The sequence below is a fragment of the Rhinichthys klamathensis genome, unplaced genomic scaffold (assembly GCF_029890125.1).
Source record: "Rhinichthys klamathensis goyatoka isolate OS25496 unplaced genomic scaffold, OSU_Roscu_1.1 h1tg000562l_1, whole genome shotgun sequence".
Lineage (NCBI taxonomy): Eukaryota > Metazoa > Chordata > Actinopteri > Cypriniformes > Leuciscidae > Rhinichthys > Rhinichthys klamathensis.
In genome coordinates, this window is record NW_026607028.1 from 569,787 (window position 1) to 585,006 (window position 15,220).

The 15,220-nt window shown below is 50.0% G+C and overlaps 13 non-coding genes across 13 annotated transcripts; 7 read left to right on the forward strand and 6 right to left on the reverse strand.

Moving 5' to 3' along the window:
* Window positions 1–1,093: 1,093 nt before the first annotated feature.
* trnae-cuc (transfer RNA glutamic acid (anticodon CUC)) lies at window positions 1,094–1,165 on the reverse strand. The gene has a single exon. It is a non-coding gene; the product is annotated as a tRNA-Glu (tRNA).
* A 598-nt stretch (window positions 1,166–1,763) lies between these two features.
* trnay-gua (transfer RNA tyrosine (anticodon GUA)) lies at window positions 1,764–1,850 on the forward strand. The gene is given in 2 exon segments: window positions 1,764–1,800; window positions 1,815–1,850. It is a non-coding gene; the product is annotated as a tRNA-Tyr (tRNA).
* Window positions 1,851–3,250: 1,400 nt separating this feature from the next.
* Window positions 3,251–3,322, reverse strand: trnae-cuc (transfer RNA glutamic acid (anticodon CUC)). Its single transcript has one exon. It is a non-coding gene; the product is annotated as a tRNA-Glu (tRNA).
* Window positions 3,323–3,920: 598 nt separating this feature from the next.
* trnay-gua (transfer RNA tyrosine (anticodon GUA)) lies at window positions 3,921–4,007 on the forward strand. The gene is given in 2 exon segments: window positions 3,921–3,957; window positions 3,972–4,007. It is a non-coding gene; the product is annotated as a tRNA-Tyr (tRNA).
* Window positions 4,008–5,407: 1,400 nt separating this feature from the next.
* Window positions 5,408–5,479, reverse strand: trnae-cuc (transfer RNA glutamic acid (anticodon CUC)). The gene has a single exon. It is a non-coding gene; the product is annotated as a tRNA-Glu (tRNA).
* A 598-nt stretch (window positions 5,480–6,077) lies between these two features.
* On the forward strand, window positions 6,078–6,164 carry trnay-gua (transfer RNA tyrosine (anticodon GUA)). The gene is given in 2 exon segments: window positions 6,078–6,114; window positions 6,129–6,164. It is a non-coding gene; the product is annotated as a tRNA-Tyr (tRNA).
* Window positions 6,165–7,564: 1,400 nt separating this feature from the next.
* On the reverse strand, window positions 7,565–7,636 carry trnae-cuc (transfer RNA glutamic acid (anticodon CUC)). The gene has a single exon. It is a non-coding gene; the product is annotated as a tRNA-Glu (tRNA).
* Window positions 7,637–8,234: 598 nt separating this feature from the next.
* On the forward strand, window positions 8,235–8,321 carry trnay-gua (transfer RNA tyrosine (anticodon GUA)). Its single transcript is given in 2 exon segments — window positions 8,235–8,271; window positions 8,286–8,321. It is a non-coding gene; the product is annotated as a tRNA-Tyr (tRNA).
* Window positions 8,322–8,886: 565 nt separating this feature from the next.
* Window positions 8,887–8,959, forward strand: trnar-acg (transfer RNA arginine (anticodon ACG)). The gene has a single exon. It is a non-coding gene; the product is annotated as a tRNA-Arg (tRNA).
* A 762-nt stretch (window positions 8,960–9,721) lies between these two features.
* Window positions 9,722–9,793, reverse strand: trnae-cuc (transfer RNA glutamic acid (anticodon CUC)). The gene has a single exon. It is a non-coding gene; the product is annotated as a tRNA-Glu (tRNA).
* A 598-nt stretch (window positions 9,794–10,391) lies between these two features.
* On the forward strand, window positions 10,392–10,478 carry trnay-gua (transfer RNA tyrosine (anticodon GUA)). Its single transcript is given in 2 exon segments — window positions 10,392–10,428; window positions 10,443–10,478. It is a non-coding gene; the product is annotated as a tRNA-Tyr (tRNA).
* Window positions 10,479–11,878: 1,400 nt separating this feature from the next.
* trnae-cuc (transfer RNA glutamic acid (anticodon CUC)) lies at window positions 11,879–11,950 on the reverse strand. The gene has a single exon. It is a non-coding gene; the product is annotated as a tRNA-Glu (tRNA).
* A 598-nt stretch (window positions 11,951–12,548) lies between these two features.
* On the forward strand, window positions 12,549–12,635 carry trnay-gua (transfer RNA tyrosine (anticodon GUA)). Its single transcript is given in 2 exon segments — window positions 12,549–12,585; window positions 12,600–12,635. It is a non-coding gene; the product is annotated as a tRNA-Tyr (tRNA).
* Window positions 12,636–15,220: the final 2,585 nt, after the last annotated feature.

The following is a 15,220-nucleotide window of genomic DNA, read 5'->3' on the forward strand; positions in this document are numbered from 1 at the left end:
TCTTCCGCTGAGAAACTGTCACAGGCTCTGTAGGAATATCCTAACAACACCACAACTTGCCATGAAAACAAAGCAACCGAGATCCCCAATATGTGAAGCCTTCATCTCGAAGGTTTTTATAGCAGGCCCCTCATCGGACCCCTTCCTGACGTTGGCTCGAGGCCTGTTAATGGCATGAGAAAGAGTAGATGTCATGACAGGCCTCTGCCCAGTCGAACACCAACAGGTCCCGTGTAAGCTCAAGGACAGCTGATCGGTGGGCCAGTGGCGCAATGGATAACGCGTCTGACTACGGATCAGAAGATTCTAGGTTTGACTCCTGGCTGGCTCACTCTGCCTCTTTTGCTTCGCTGTCAGCCCATAGCCATTTTATTATTCCGTTTTATTAGCCCGTAGTTTTTGTTATTCTTATTATTGGATTGGTTGATTAATATTAAAAATTGACAGTCCAACAATAGGCTGCTTTGTCAGTGGGATTACGGTTACCATACAATACCAAGCTTTTTTTAAAATGCATTGCATGAGTACTGTCACAAGGACCTTGCTTTACGACCAGTTTACAGTGTCTGTTATGCCAACGCAGGAATGGGAGGAAACTGAACCCCCTGGGCAAGGCAAATGAGAGCTCCCTCCGGTGAGCCTGATGAAATTGAATTCAGTAAACAATCCCTACGGATCATTCCCATGTTCTTAAAGGGGGCGGTCACACACTAAAAGCCAAAAGGCCTGCTCCAGGCGGGAGGACGATCCCATATGGTCTAGCGGCGGCCCGGGTTTGACTTCCGGTATGGGAAGCTGGGGTTGCCTTTGCTTCACTTATCGAAACAGCCAGCACGTCTGTCTGTGCTAGTAGCACTTTTAGCCAGCGGCGGAGCTTCAGCAACCTGATAGGTTGAGGTTCTGTCCCTGACCAGAGTGCCTTCGATAGGAGGCAAGTTGGCAATCCTTAGGTCACTGGTTCGACTCAGGCTCGAAGGAGTTCATTTTCACGCGCAAACATTTCTTTGGCAGTGCTTCTCGACGAGGCCATCAGCACTTGATTTCGTTGTCCGCCATTTTGCAATCACGACCGCCGCTGGAGGGCAAAAGCTCATTCCCTGACCGGGAATCGAACCCGGGCCGCGGCGGTGAGAGCGCCGAATCCTAACCACTAGACCACCAGGGAAGGTCTGTTGAGTCCTTCCCCTCAAGCCCGGCTGTGGGACTCTACCACATTTCCCAGCAAGACCACTAGGGCTTGTATTTTCCTCCAGGAGAAAATTGACAGTCCAACAATAGGCTGCTTTGTCAGTGGGATTACGGTTACCATACAATACCATGCGTCTTTTCAAATGCATTGCATGAGTACTGTCACAAGGACCTTGCTTTACGACCAGTTTACAGTGTCTGTTATGCCAACGCAGGAATGGGAGGAAACTGAACCCCCTGGGCAAGGCAAATGAGAGCTCCCTCCGGTGAGCCTGATGAAATTGAATTCAGTAAACAATCCCTTCGGATCATTCCCATGTTCTTAAAGGGGGCGGTCACACACTAAAAGCCAAAAGGCCTGCTCAGGGCGGGAGGAAGATCCCATATGGTCTAGCAGTCAGGATTCCTAGTTTTCACCCAGGCGGCCCGGATTCGGCTCCCGGTATGGGAAGCTGGGTTTGCCTTTACTTCACTTATCGAAACAGCCAGCACGTCTGTCTGTGCTAGTAGCACTTTTAGCCAGCGGCGGAGCTTCAGCAACCTGATAGGTTGAGGTTCTGTCCCCAACCAGCGTGCCTTCGATAGCTCAGCTGGTAGAGCGGAGGACTGTAGGAGGCAAATTGGCAATCCTTAGGTCGCTGGTTCGACTCCGGCTCGAAGGAGTTCTTTTTCATATGCAAACATTTATTTGGCCGTGCTTCTCGGCGAGGAAATCAGCATTTGTTTTCGTAGTCCGCCATTTTGCAATCACGTCCGCCGCTGGAGGGCAAAAGCTCGTTCCCTGACCGGGAACCGAACCTGGGCCGCGGCGGTGAGAGCGCCAAATCCTAACAACTAGACAACCAGGGAAGGTCTGTTGAGCCCTTCCCCTCAAGCCCAGCTGTGGGACTCTATCACATTTCCCAGCAAGACCACTATGGCTTGTATTTTCCTCCAGGAGAGGAGACGTCTCTGACCCTGGATCCCAGTTCTTCCGCTGAGAAACTGTCACAGGCTCTGTAGGAATATCCTAACAACACCACAACTTGCCATGAAAACAAAGCAACCGAGATCCCCAATATGTGAAGCCTTCATCTCGAAGGTTTTTATAGCAGGCCCCTCATCGGACCCCTTCCTGACGTTGGCTCGAGGCCTGTTAATGGCATGAGAAAGAGTAGATGTCATGACAGGCCTCTGCCCAGTCGAACACCAACAGGTCCCGTGTAAGCTCAAGGACAGCTGATCGGTGGGCCAGTGGCGCAATGGATAACGCGTCTGACTACGGATCAGAAGATTCTAGGTTTGACTCCTGGCTGGCTCACTCTGCCTCTTTTGCTTCGCTGTCAGCCCATAGCCATTTTATTATTCCGTTTTATTAGCCCGTAGTTTTTGTTATTCTTATTATTGGATTGGTTGATTAATATTAAAAATTGACAGTCCAACAATAGGCTGCTTTGTCAGTGGGATTACGGTTACCATACAATACCATGCGTCTTTTCAAATGCATTGCATGAGTACTGTCACAAGGACCTTGCTTTACGACCAGTTTACAGTGTCTGTTATGCCAACGCAGGAATGGGAGGAAACTGAACCCCCTGGGCAAGGCAAATGAGAGCTCCCTCCGGTGAGCCTGATGAAATTGAATTCAGTAAACAATCCCTACGGATCATTCCCATGTTCTTAAAGGGGGCGGTCACACACTAAAAGCCAAAAGGCCTGCTCCAGGCGGGAGGACGATCCCGTATGGTCTAGCGGCGGCCCGGGTTTGACTTCCGGTATGGGAAGCTGGGGTTGCCTTTGCTTCACTTATCGAAACAGCCAGCACGTCTGTCTGTGCTAGTAGCACTTTTAGCCAGCGGCGGTGCTTCAGCAACCTGATAGGTTGAGGTTCTGTCCCTGACCAGAGTGCCTTCGATAGGAGGCAAGTTGGCAATCCTTAGGTCACTGGTTCGACTCAGGCTCGAAGGAGTTCATTTTCACGCGCAAACATTTCTTTGGCAGTGCTTCTCGACGAGGCCATCAGCACTTGATTTCGTTGTCCGCCATTTTGCAATCACGACCGCCGCTGGAGGGCAAAAGCTCATTCCCTGACCGGGAATCGAACCCGGGCCGCGGCGGTGAGAGCGCCGAATCCTAACCACTAGACCACCAGGGAAGGTCTGTTGAGTCCTTCCCCTCAAGCCCGGCTGTGGGACTCTACCACATTTCCCAGCAAGACCACCAGGGCTTGTATTTTCCTCCAGGAGAAAATTGACAGTCCAACAATAGGCTGCTTTGTCAGTGGGATTACGGTTACCATACAATACCATGCGTCTTTTCAAATGCATTGCATGAGTACTGTCACAAGGACCTTGCTTTACGACCAGTTTACAGTGTCTGTTATGCCAACGCAGGAATGGGAGGAAACTGAACCCCCTGGGCAAGGCAAATGAGAGCTCCCTCCGGTGAGCCTGATGAAATTGAATTCAGTAAACAATCCCTTCGGATCATTCCCATGTTCTTAAAGGGGGCGGTCACACACTAAAAGCCAAAAGGCCTGCTCAGGGCGGGAGGAAGATCCCATATGGTCTAGCAGTCAGGATTCCTAGTTTTCACCCAGGCGGCCCGGATTCGGCTCCCGGTATGGGAAGCTGGGTTTGCCTTTACTTCACTTATCGAAACAGCCAGCACGTCTGTCTGTGCTAGTAGCACTTTTAGCCAGCGGCGGAGCTTCAGCAACCTGATAGGTTGAGGTTCTGTCCCCAACCAGCGTGCCTTCGATAGCTCAGCTGGTAGAGCGGAGGACTGTAGGAGGCAAATTGGCAATCCTTAGGTCGCTGGTTCGACTCCGGCTCGAAGGAGTTCTTTTTCATATGCAAACATTTATTTGGCCGTGCTTCTCGGCGAGGAAATCAGCATTTGTTTTCGTAGTCCGCCATTTTGCAATCACGTCCGCCGCTGGAGGGCAAAAGCTCGTTCCCTGACCGGGAACCGAACCTGGGCCGCGGCGGTGAGAGCGCCAAATCCTAACAACTAGACAACCAGGGAAGGTCTGTTGAGCCCTTCCCCTCAAGCCCAGCTGTGGGACTCTATCACATTTCCCAGCAAGACCACTATGGCTTGTATTTTCCTCCAGGAGAGGAGACGTCTCTGACCCTGGATCCCAGTTCTTCCGCTGAGAAACTGTCACAGGCTCTGTAGGAATATCCTAACAACACCACAACTTGCCATGAAAACAAAGCAACCGAGATCCCCAATATGTGAAGCCTTCATCTCGAAGGTTTTTATAGCAGGCCCCTCATCGGACCCCTTCCTGACGTTGGCTCGAGGCCTGTTAATGGCATGAGAAAGAGTAGATGTCATGACAGGCCTCTGCCCAGTCGAACACCAACAGGTCCCGTGTAAGCTCAAGGACAGCTGATCGGTGGGCCAGTGGCGCAATGGATAACGCGTCTGACTACGGATCAGAAGATTCTAGGTTTGACTCCTGGCTGGCTCACTCTGCCTCTTTTGCTTCGCTGTCAGCCCATAGCCATTTTATTATTCCGTTTTATTAGCCCGTAGTTTTTGTTATTCTTATTATTGGATTGGTTGATTAATATTAAAAATTGACAGTCCAACAATAGGCTGCTTTGTCAGTGGGATTACGGTTACCATACAATACCAAGCTTTTTTTAAAATGCATTGCATGAGTACTGTCACAAGGACCTTGCTTTACGACCAGTTTACAGTGTCTGTTATGCCAACGCAGGAATGGGAGGAAACTGAACCCCCTGGGCAAGGCAAATGAGAGCTCCCTCCGGTGAGCCTGATGAAATTGAATTCAGTAAACAATCCCTACGGATCATTCCCATGTTCTTAAAGGGGGCGGTCACACACTAAAAGCCAAAAGGCCTGCTCCAGGCGGGAGGACGATCCCATATGGTCTAGCGGCGGCCCGGGTTTGACTTCCGGTATGGGAAGCTGGGGTTGCCTTTGCTTCACTTATCGAAACAGCCAGCACGTCTGTCTGTGCTAGTAGCACTTTTAGCCAGCGGCGGAGCTTCAGCAACCTGATAGGTTGAGGTTCTGTCCCTGACCAGAGTGCCTTCGATAGGAGGCAAGTTGGCAATCCTTAGGTCACTGGTTCGACTCAGGCTCGAAGGAGTTCATTTTCACGCGCAAACATTTCTTTGGCAGTGCTTCTCGACGAGGCCATCAGCACTTGATTTCGTTGTCCGCCATTTTGCAATCACGACCGCCGCTGGAGGGCAAAAGCTCATTCCCTGACCGGGAATCGAACCCGGGCCGCGGCGGTGAGAGCGCCGAATCCTAACCACTAGACCACCAGGGAAGGTCTGTTGAGTCCTTCCCCTCAAGCCCGGCTGTGGGACTCTACCACATTTCCCAGCAAGACCACTAGGGCTTGTATTTTCCTCCAGGAGAAAATTGACAGTCCAACAATAGGCTGCTTTGTCAGTGGGATTACGGTTACCATACAATACCATGCGTCTTTTCAAATGCATTGCATGAGTACTGTCACAAGGACCTTGCTTTACGACCAGTTTACAGTGTCTGTTATGCCAACGCAGGAATGGGAGGAAACTGAACCCCCTGGGCAAGGCAAATGAGAGCTCCCTCCGGTGAGCCTGATGAAATTGAATTCAGTAAACAATCCCTTCGGATCATTCCCATGTTCTTAAAGGGGGCGGTCACACACTAAAAGCCAAAAGGCCTGCTCAGGGCGGGAGGAAGATCCCATATGGTCTAGCAGTCAGGATTCCTAGTTTTCACCCAGGCGGCCCGGATTCGGCTCCCGGTATGGGAAGCTGGGTTTGCCTTTACTTCACTTATCGAAACAGCCAGCACGTCTGTCTGTGCTAGTAGCACTTTTAGCCAGCGGCGGAGCTTCAGCAACCTGATAGGTTGAGGTTCTGTCCCCAACCAGCGTGCCTTCGATAGCTCAGCTGGTAGAGCGGAGGACTGTAGGAGGCAAATTGGCAATCCTTAGGTCGCTGGTTCGACTCCGGCTCGAAGGAGTTCTTTTTCATATGCAAACATTTATTTGGCCGTGCTTCTCGGCGAGGAAATCAGCATTTGTTTTCGTAGTCCGCCATTTTGCAATCACGTCCGCCGCTGGAGGGCAAAAGCTCGTTCCCTGACCGGGAACCGAACCTGGGCCGCGGCGGTGAGAGCGCCAAATCCTAACAACTAGACAACCAGGGAAGGTCTGTTGAGCCCTTCCCCTCAAGCCCAGCTGTGGGACTCTATCACATTTCCCAGCAAGACCACTATGGCTTGTATTTTCCTCCAGGAGAGGAGACGTCTCTGACCCTGGATCCCAGTTCTTCCGCTGAGAAACTGTCACAGGCTCTGTAGGAATATCCTAACAACACCACAACTTGCCATGAAAACAAAGCAACCGAGATCCCCAATATGTGAAGCCTTCATCTCGAAGGTTTTTATAGCAGGCCCCTCATCGGACCCCTTCCTGACGTTGGCTCGAGGCCTGTTAATGGCATGAGAAAGAGTAGATGTCATGACAGGCCTCTGCCCAGTCGAACACCAACAGGTCCCGTGTAAGCTCAAGGACAGCTGATCGGTGGGCCAGTGGCGCAATGGATAACGCGTCTGACTACGGATCAGAAGATTCTAGGTTTGACTCCTGGCTGGCTCACTCTGCCTCTTTTGCTTCGCTGTCAGCCCATAGCCATTTTATTATTCCGTTTTATTAGCCCGTAGTTTTTGTTATTCTTATTATTGGATTGGTTGATTAATATTAAAAATTGACAGTCCAACAATAGGCTGCTTTGTCAGTGGGATTACGGTTACCATACAATACCATGCGTCTTTTCAAATGCATTGCATGAGTACTGTCACAAGGACCTTGCTTTACGACCAGTTTACAGTGTCTGTTATGCCAACGCAGGAATGGGAGGAAACTGAACCCCCTGGGCAAGGCAAATGAGAGCTCCCTCCGGTGAGCCTGATGAAATTGAATTCAGTAAACAATCCCTACGGATCATTCCCATGTTCTTAAAGGGGGCGGTCACACACTAAAAGCCAAAAGGCCTGCTCCAGGCGGGAGGACGATCCCGTATGGTCTAGCGGCGGCCCGGGTTTGACTTCCGGTATGGGAAGCTGGGGTTGCCTTTGCTTCACTTATCGAAACAGCCAGCACGTCTGTCTGTGCTAGTAGCACTTTTAGCCAGCGGCGGTGCTTCAGCAACCTGATAGGTTGAGGTTCTGTCCCTGACCAGAGTGCCTTCGATAGGAGGCAAGTTGGCAATCCTTAGGTCACTGGTTCGACTCAGGCTCGAAGGAGTTCATTTTCACGCGCAAACATTTCTTTGGCAGTGCTTCTCGACGAGGCCATCAGCACTTGATTTCGTTGTCCGCCATTTTGCAATCACGACCGCCGCTGGAGGGCAAAAGCTCATTCCCTGACCGGGAATCGAACCCGGGCCGCGGCGGTGAGAGCGCCGAATCCTAACCACTAGACCACCAGGGAAGGTCTGTTGAGTCCTTCCCCTCAAGCCCGGCTGTGGGACTCTACCACATTTCCCAGCAAGACCACTAGGGCTTGTATTTTCCTCCAGGAGAAAATTGACAGTCCAACAATAGGCTGCTTTGTCAGTGGTATTACGGTTACCATACAATACCATGCGTCTTTTCAAATGCATTGCATGAGTACTGTCACAAGGACCTTGCTTTACGACCAGTTTACAGTGTCTGTTATGCCAACGCAGGAATGGGAGGAAACTGAACCCCCTGGGCAAGGCAAATGAGAGCTCCCTCCGGTGAGCCTGATGAAATTGAATTCAGTAAACAATCCCTTCGGATCATTCCCATGTTCTTAAAGGGGGCGGTCACACACTAAAAGCCAAAAGGCCTGCTCAGGGCGGGAGGAAGATCCCATATGGTCTAGCAGTCAGGATTCCTAGTTTTCACCCAGGCGGCCCGGATTCGGCTCCCGGTATGGGAAGCTGGGTTTGCCTTTACTTCACTTATCGAAACAGCCAGCACGTCTGTCTGTGCTAGTAGCACTTTTAGCCAGCGGCGGAGCTTCAGCAACCTGATAGGTTGAGGATCTGTCCCCAACCAGCGTGCCTTCGATAGCTCAGCGGGTAGAGCGGAGGACTGTAGGAGGCAAATTGGCAATCCTTAGGTCGCTGGTTCGACTCCGGCTCGAAGGAGGTCTTTTTCACATGCAAACATTTATTTGGCCGTGCTTCTCGGTGAGGAAATCAGCATTTGTTTTCGTAGTCCGCCATTTTGCAATCACGTCCGCCGCTGGAGGGCAAAAGCTCGTTCCCTGACCGGGAACCGAACCTGGGCCGCGGCGGTGAGAGCGCCAAATCCTAACAACTAGACAACCAGGGAAGGTCTGTTGAGCCCTTCCCCTCAAGCCCAGCTGTGGGACTCTATCACATTTCCCAGCAAGACCACTATGGCTTGTATTTTCCTCCAGGAGAGGAGACGTCTCTGACCCTGGATCCCAGTTCTTCCGCTGAGAAACTGTCACAGGCTCTGTAGGAATATCCTAACAACACCACAACTTGCCATGAAAACAAAGCAACCGAGATCCCCAATATGTGAAGCCTCCATCTCGAAGGTTTTTATAGCAGGCCCCTCATCGGACCCCTTCCTGACGTTGGCTCGAGGCCTGTTAATGGCATGAGAAAGAGTAGATGTCATGACAGGCCTCTGCCCAGTCGAACACCAACAGGTCCCGTGTAAGCTCAAGGACACCTGATCGGTGGGCCAGTGGCGCAATGGATAACGCGTCTGACTACGGATCAGAAGATTCTAGGTTCGACTCCTGGCTGGCTCACTCTGCCTCTTTTGCTTCGCTGTCAGCCCATAGCCATTTTATTATTCCGTTTTATTAGCCCGTAGTTTTTGTTATTCTTATTATTGGATTGGTTGATTAATATTAAAAATTGACAGTCCAACAATAGGCTGCTTTGTCAGTGGGATTACGGTTACCATACAATACCATGCGTCTTTTCAAATGCATTGCATGAGTACTGTCACAAGGACCTTGCTTTACGACCAGTTTACAGTGTCTGTTATGCCAACGCAGGAATGGGAGGAAACTGAACCCCCTGGGCAAGGCAAATGAGAGCTCCCTCCGGTGAGCCTGATGAAATTGAATTCAGTAAACAATCCCTACGGATCATTCCCATGTTCTTAAAGGGGGCGGTCACACACTAAAAGCCAAAAGGCCTGCTCCAGGCGGGAGGACGATCCCATATGGTCTAGCGGCGGCCCGGGTTTGACTTCCGGTATGGGAAGCTGGGGTTGCCTTTGCTTCACTTATCGAAACAGCCAGCACGTCTGTCTGTGCTAGTAGCACTTTTAGCCAGCGGCGGAGCTTCAGCAACCTGATAGGTTGAGGTTCTGTCCTTGACCAGAGTGCCTTCGATAGGAGGCAAGTTGGCAATCCTTAGGTCACTGGTTCGACTCCGGCTCGAAGGAGTTCATTTTCACGCACAAACATTTCTTTGGCAGTGCTTCTCAACGAGGCCATCAGCACTTGATTTCGTTGTCCGCCATTTTGCAATCACGACCACCGCTGGAGGGCAAAAGCTCATTCCCTGACCGGGAATCGAACCCGGGCCTCGGCGGTGAGAGCGCCGAATCCTAACCACTAGACCACCAGGGAAGGTCTGTTGAGTCCTTCCCCTCAAGCCCGGCTGTGGGACTCTACCACATTTCCCAGCAAGACCACTAGGGCTTGTATTTTCCTCCAGGAGAAAATTGACAGTCCAACAATAGGCTGCTTTGTCAGTGGGATTACGGTTACCATACAATACCATGCGTCTTTTCAAATGCATTGCATGAGTACTGTCACAAGGACCTTGCTTTACGACCAGTTTACAGTGTCTGTTATGCCAACGCAGGAATGGGAGGAAACTGAACCCCCTGGGCAAGGCAAATGAGAGCTCCCTCCGGTGAGCCTGATGAAATTGAATTCAGTAAACAATCCCTTCGGATCATTCCCATGTTCTTAAAGGGGGCGGTCACACACTAAAAGCCAAAAGGCCTGCTCAGGGCGGGAGGAAGATCCCATATGGTCTAGCAGTCAGGATTCCTAGTTTTCACCCAGGCGGCCCGGATTCGGCTCCCGGTATGGGAAGCTGGGTTTGCCTTTACTTCACTTATCGAAACAGCCAGCACGTCTGTCTGTGCTAGTAGCACTTTTAGCCAGCGGCGGAGCTTCAGCAACCTGATAGGTTGAGGTTCTGTCCCCAACCAGCGTGCCTTCGATAGCTCAGCTGGTAGAGCGGAGGACTGTAGGAGGCAAATTGGCAATCCTTAGGTCGCTGGTTCGACTCCGGCTCGAAGGAGTTCTTTTTCATATGCAAACATTTATTTGGCCGTGCTTCTCGGCGAGGAAATCAGCATTTGTTTTCGTAGTCCGCCATTTTGCAATCACGTCCGCCGCTGGAGGGCAAAAGCTCGTTCCCTGACCGGGAACCGAACCTGGGCCGCGGCGGTGAGAGCGCCAAATCCTAACAACTAGACAACCAGGGAAGGTCTGTTGAGCCCTTCCCCTCAAGCCCAGCTGTGGGACTCTATCACATTTCCCAGCAAGACCACTATGGCTTGTATTTTCCTCCAGGAGAGGAGACGTATCTGACCCTGGATCCCAGTTCTTCCGCTGAGAAACTGTCACAGGCTCTGTAGGAATATCCTAACAACACCACAACTTGCCATGAAAACAAAGCAACCGAGATCCCCAATATGTGAAGCCTTCATCTCGAAGGTTTTTATAGCAGGCCCCTCATCGGACCCCTTCCTGACGTTGGCTCGAGGCCTGTTAATGGCATGAGAAAGAGTAGATGTCATGACAGGCCTCTGCCCAGTCGAACACCAACAGGTCCCGTGTAAGCTCAAGGACAGCTGATCGGTGGGCCAGTGGCGCAATGGATAACGCGTCTGACTACGGATCAGAAGATTCTAGGTTTGACTCCTGGCTGGCTCACTCTGCCTCTTTTGCTTCGCTGTCAGCCCATAGCCATTTTATTATTCCGTTTTATTAGCCCGTAGTTTTTGTTATTCTTATTATTGGATTGGTTGATTAATATTAAAAATTGACAGTCCAACAATAGGCTGCTTTGTCAGTGGGATTACGGTTACCATACAATACCAAGCTTTTTTTAAAATGCATTGCATGAGTACTGTCACAAGGACCTTGCTTTACGACCAGTTTACAGTGTCTGTTATGCCAACGCAGGAATGGGAGGAAACTGAACCCCCTGGGCAAGGCAAATGAGAGCTCCCTCCGGTGAGCCTGATGAAATTGAATTCAGTAAACAATCCCTACGGATCATTCCCATGTTCTTAAAGGGGGCGGTCACACACTAAAAGCCAAAAGGCCTGCTCCAGGCGGGAGGACGATCCCATATGGTCTAGCGGCGGCCCGGGTTTGACTTCCGGTATGGGAAGCTGGGGTTGCCTTTGCTTCACTTATCGAAACAGCCAGCACGTCTGTCTGTGCTAGTAGCACTTTTAGCCAGCGGCGGAGCTTCAGCAACCTGATAGGTTGAGGTTCTGTCCCTGACCAGAGTGCCTTCGATAGGAGGCAAGTTGGCAATCCTTAGGTCACTGGTTCGACTCAGGCTCGAAGGAGTTCATTTTCACGCGCAAACATTTCTTTGGCAGTGCTTCTCGACGAGGCCATCAGCACTTGATTTCGTTGTCCGCCATTTTGCAATCACGACCGCCGCTGGAGGGCAAAAGCTCATTCCCTGACCGGGAATCGAACCCGGGCCGCGGCGGTGAGAGCGCCGAATCCTAACCACTAGACCACCAGGGAAGGTCTGTTGAGTCCTTCCCCTCAAGCCCGGCTGTGGGACTCTACCACATTTCCCAGCAAGACCACTAGGGCTTGTATTTTCCTCCAGGAGAAAATTGACAGTCCAACAATAGGCTGCTTTGTCAGTGGGATTACGGTTACCATACAATACCATGCGTCTTTTCAAATGCATTGCATGAGTACTGTCACAAGGACCTTGCTTTACGACCAGTTTACAGTGTCTGTTATGCCAACGCAGGAATGGGAGGAAACTGAACCCCCTGGGCAAGGCAAATGAGAGCTCCCTCCGGTGAGCCTGATGAAATTGAATTCCGTAAACAATCCCTTCGGATCATTCCCATGTTCTTAAAGGGGGCGGTCACACACTAAAAGTCAAAAGGCCAGCTCAGGGCGGGAGGAAGATCCCATATGGTCTAGCAGTCAGGATTCCTAGTTTTCACCCAGGCGGCCCGGATTCGGCTCCCGGTATGGGAAGCTGGGTTTGCCTTTACTTCACTTATCGAAACAGCCAGCACGTCTGTCTGTGCTAGTAGCACTTTTAGCCAGCGGCGGAGCTTCAGCAACCTGATAGGTTGAGGTTCTGTCCCCAACCAGCGTGCCTTCGATAGCTCAGCTGGTAGAGCGGAGGACTGTAGGAGGCAAATTGGCAATCCTTAGGTCGCTGGTTCGACTCCGGCTCGAAGGAGTTCTTTTTCACATGCAAACATTTATTTGGCCGTGCTTCTCGGTGAGGAAATCAGCATTTGTTTTCGTAGTCCGCCATTTTGCAATCACGTCCGCCGCTGGAGGGCAAAAGCTCGTTCCCTGACCGGGAACCGAACCTGGGCCGCGGCGGTGAGAGCGCCAAATCCTAACAACTAGACAACCAGGGAAGGTCTGTTGAGCCCTTCCCCTCAAGCCCAGCTGTGGGACTCTATCACATTTCCCAGCAAGACCACTATGGCTTGTATTTTCCTCCAGGAGAGGAGACGTCTCTGACCCTGGATCCCAGTTCTTCCGCTGAGAAACTGTCACAGGCTCTGTAGGAATATCCTAACAACACCACAACTTGCCATGAAAACAAAGCAACCGAGATCCCCAATATGTGAAGCCTCCATCTCGAAGGTTTTTATAGCAGGCCCCTCATCGGACCCCTTCCTGACGTTGGCTCGAGGCCTGTTAATGGCATGAGAAAGAGTAGATGTCATGACAGGCCTCTGCCCAGTCGAACACCAACAGGTCCCGTGTAAGCTCATTGTTACGTTCCGGCTCAAGGAAGTAACAAAAGAAAGGGTTCAGAGTCCAAAAATATATTTAACAATATATTTATTTAAATCTAGGGGTAAGTAATAAAGAAAATAGTTGTTCAACAGTAAATAAACAAACACTTAAGAGAAAAACAATATGAAGGTCCAGCTCCTCAGCACAACTGCAGGCCTCCCGGTAGACAGAGGGCAGACATCTTATATCCATCCACAAACTCAAGACAGGTGTGGATCCTTATCTGACAACCTATCAAAAGAGAGAAAAAACAAACAGAAAAAACCCAAAACAAAACTAATCCGTAACACCTCCCCCCTTAAAAAGGGAGAGATTCTCGTTAGAAACTCTACCTTATACAATTTCCAACCCCAAAGCATACATAAGTTTATGAGGAACAAAAACAACCCTACCGGAGTTAACACCAAGTCATTAACCATTACAACTTTCCCAACTCCCCGCATCTCTTGGTTTCGAAACCAGCAATCTCCCGGCGCCTGGAGAAAGCAAAATTAAGGAATTGAAAACCAAAGAAAGAAAAGAGAAGAGGAAAATGATTGTCAAAAGACTTATTCTCCACCACATGGGGCACGGGACAAGGCGTCAGCTAAGACATTATCTACGCCTTTCACATGACGAATCTCCAAAGCATAAGGCTGTAAGAAAAGAGACCACCTAATAAGACGCTGATTTGGATTCTGCAGAGAGTGAAGAAATGTAAGAGGGTTATGGTCGGTGTACACCACAGTGGGCATAGTCCCACAAGACACATAAACCTCAAAATGCTGCAGGGACCAGATCAACGCTAACGCCTCTTTCTCGATAGTCGAATAGTTGGTCTGATATGAATTGAATTTCCGTGAAAAATAGCTGACAGGGCGATCGATACCATTCTCATCAACCTGCAGCAGAACAGCTCCCGCTCCAACCTGACTAGCATCCACCTGAAGTTTGAATGGTTTATCAAGTCGAGGAGCTGTCAGAACAGGAGATGACGTGAGCAAGCGTTTAACATTCTCAAAGGCACTTTCACATTTTGGAGTCCACACAAATTTAGCCTTTGCTTGTAACAAATCCGTGAGCGGGGCAACAACAGAAGAAAAGTTGGGACAAAAACTCCTGTAATACCCAGCCATTCCTAAAAATCTCATCAATTCACGTTTAGTCTGAGGGCTAGGAAATTGGTCAATCGCTATGACTTTAGCACGTACAGGTCGCACTTTGCCCATTCCAACAACCTTGCCCAGGTAAGTCACAGTAGCCCTGGCAAACTCACACTTTGCCAGGTTAACTGTTAGTTTGGCATCTGACAATCGTTCAAACAGTGCACGAATTCGGATAAGGTGTTGATCCCATGTGTCACTATAAATAACAATGTCATCTAGGTACACGGCACAGCCCTCTAAACCAGCGGTCACTCTGTTCATTAGCCGCTGAAATGTAGCTGGAGCATTTCTAAGACCAAAACTCATTACGGTGTAAGAATATAGTCCAAACGGAGTAATGAAAGAGGAAATATCCTGTGCTCGGGTGGTCAAAGGCACCTGCCAGTACCCTTTGAGCAAATCAAATTTACTGACAAAAGTAGCTGATCCAACTTGGTCAACACAATCTTCCATCCTAGGCAACGGGTATGAGTCAGGTCTAGTTAGAATATTTACTCGTCTATAGTCAGTGCAAAAACGCTGAGTGCCGTCTGGCTTTCCCACTAACAAACAAGGCGAAGCCCAATCTGAAAAGGAAGGCTTTGCTATGTTGTTTTCAAGCATGTAACTGACTTCAGCCTCCAATTTCTGACGTTTGTCAAACGATACACGATAAAATCGTTGCCGGACAGGTTTAACATCACCAACATCTATATCGTGTTCAATCAAGTGGGTACGAGAAGGAGTATCTGAAAAGAGAACAGAAAACTCAGTCAGCATAGATTTTAACTCGAAACGTTGTTTGCAAGATAAATGTTTTACCCATTCTTCTAGGTTAGCCAAAGTCTCAGAGTTTTTTAGACGAGGTTGTAAGATGACATCATCA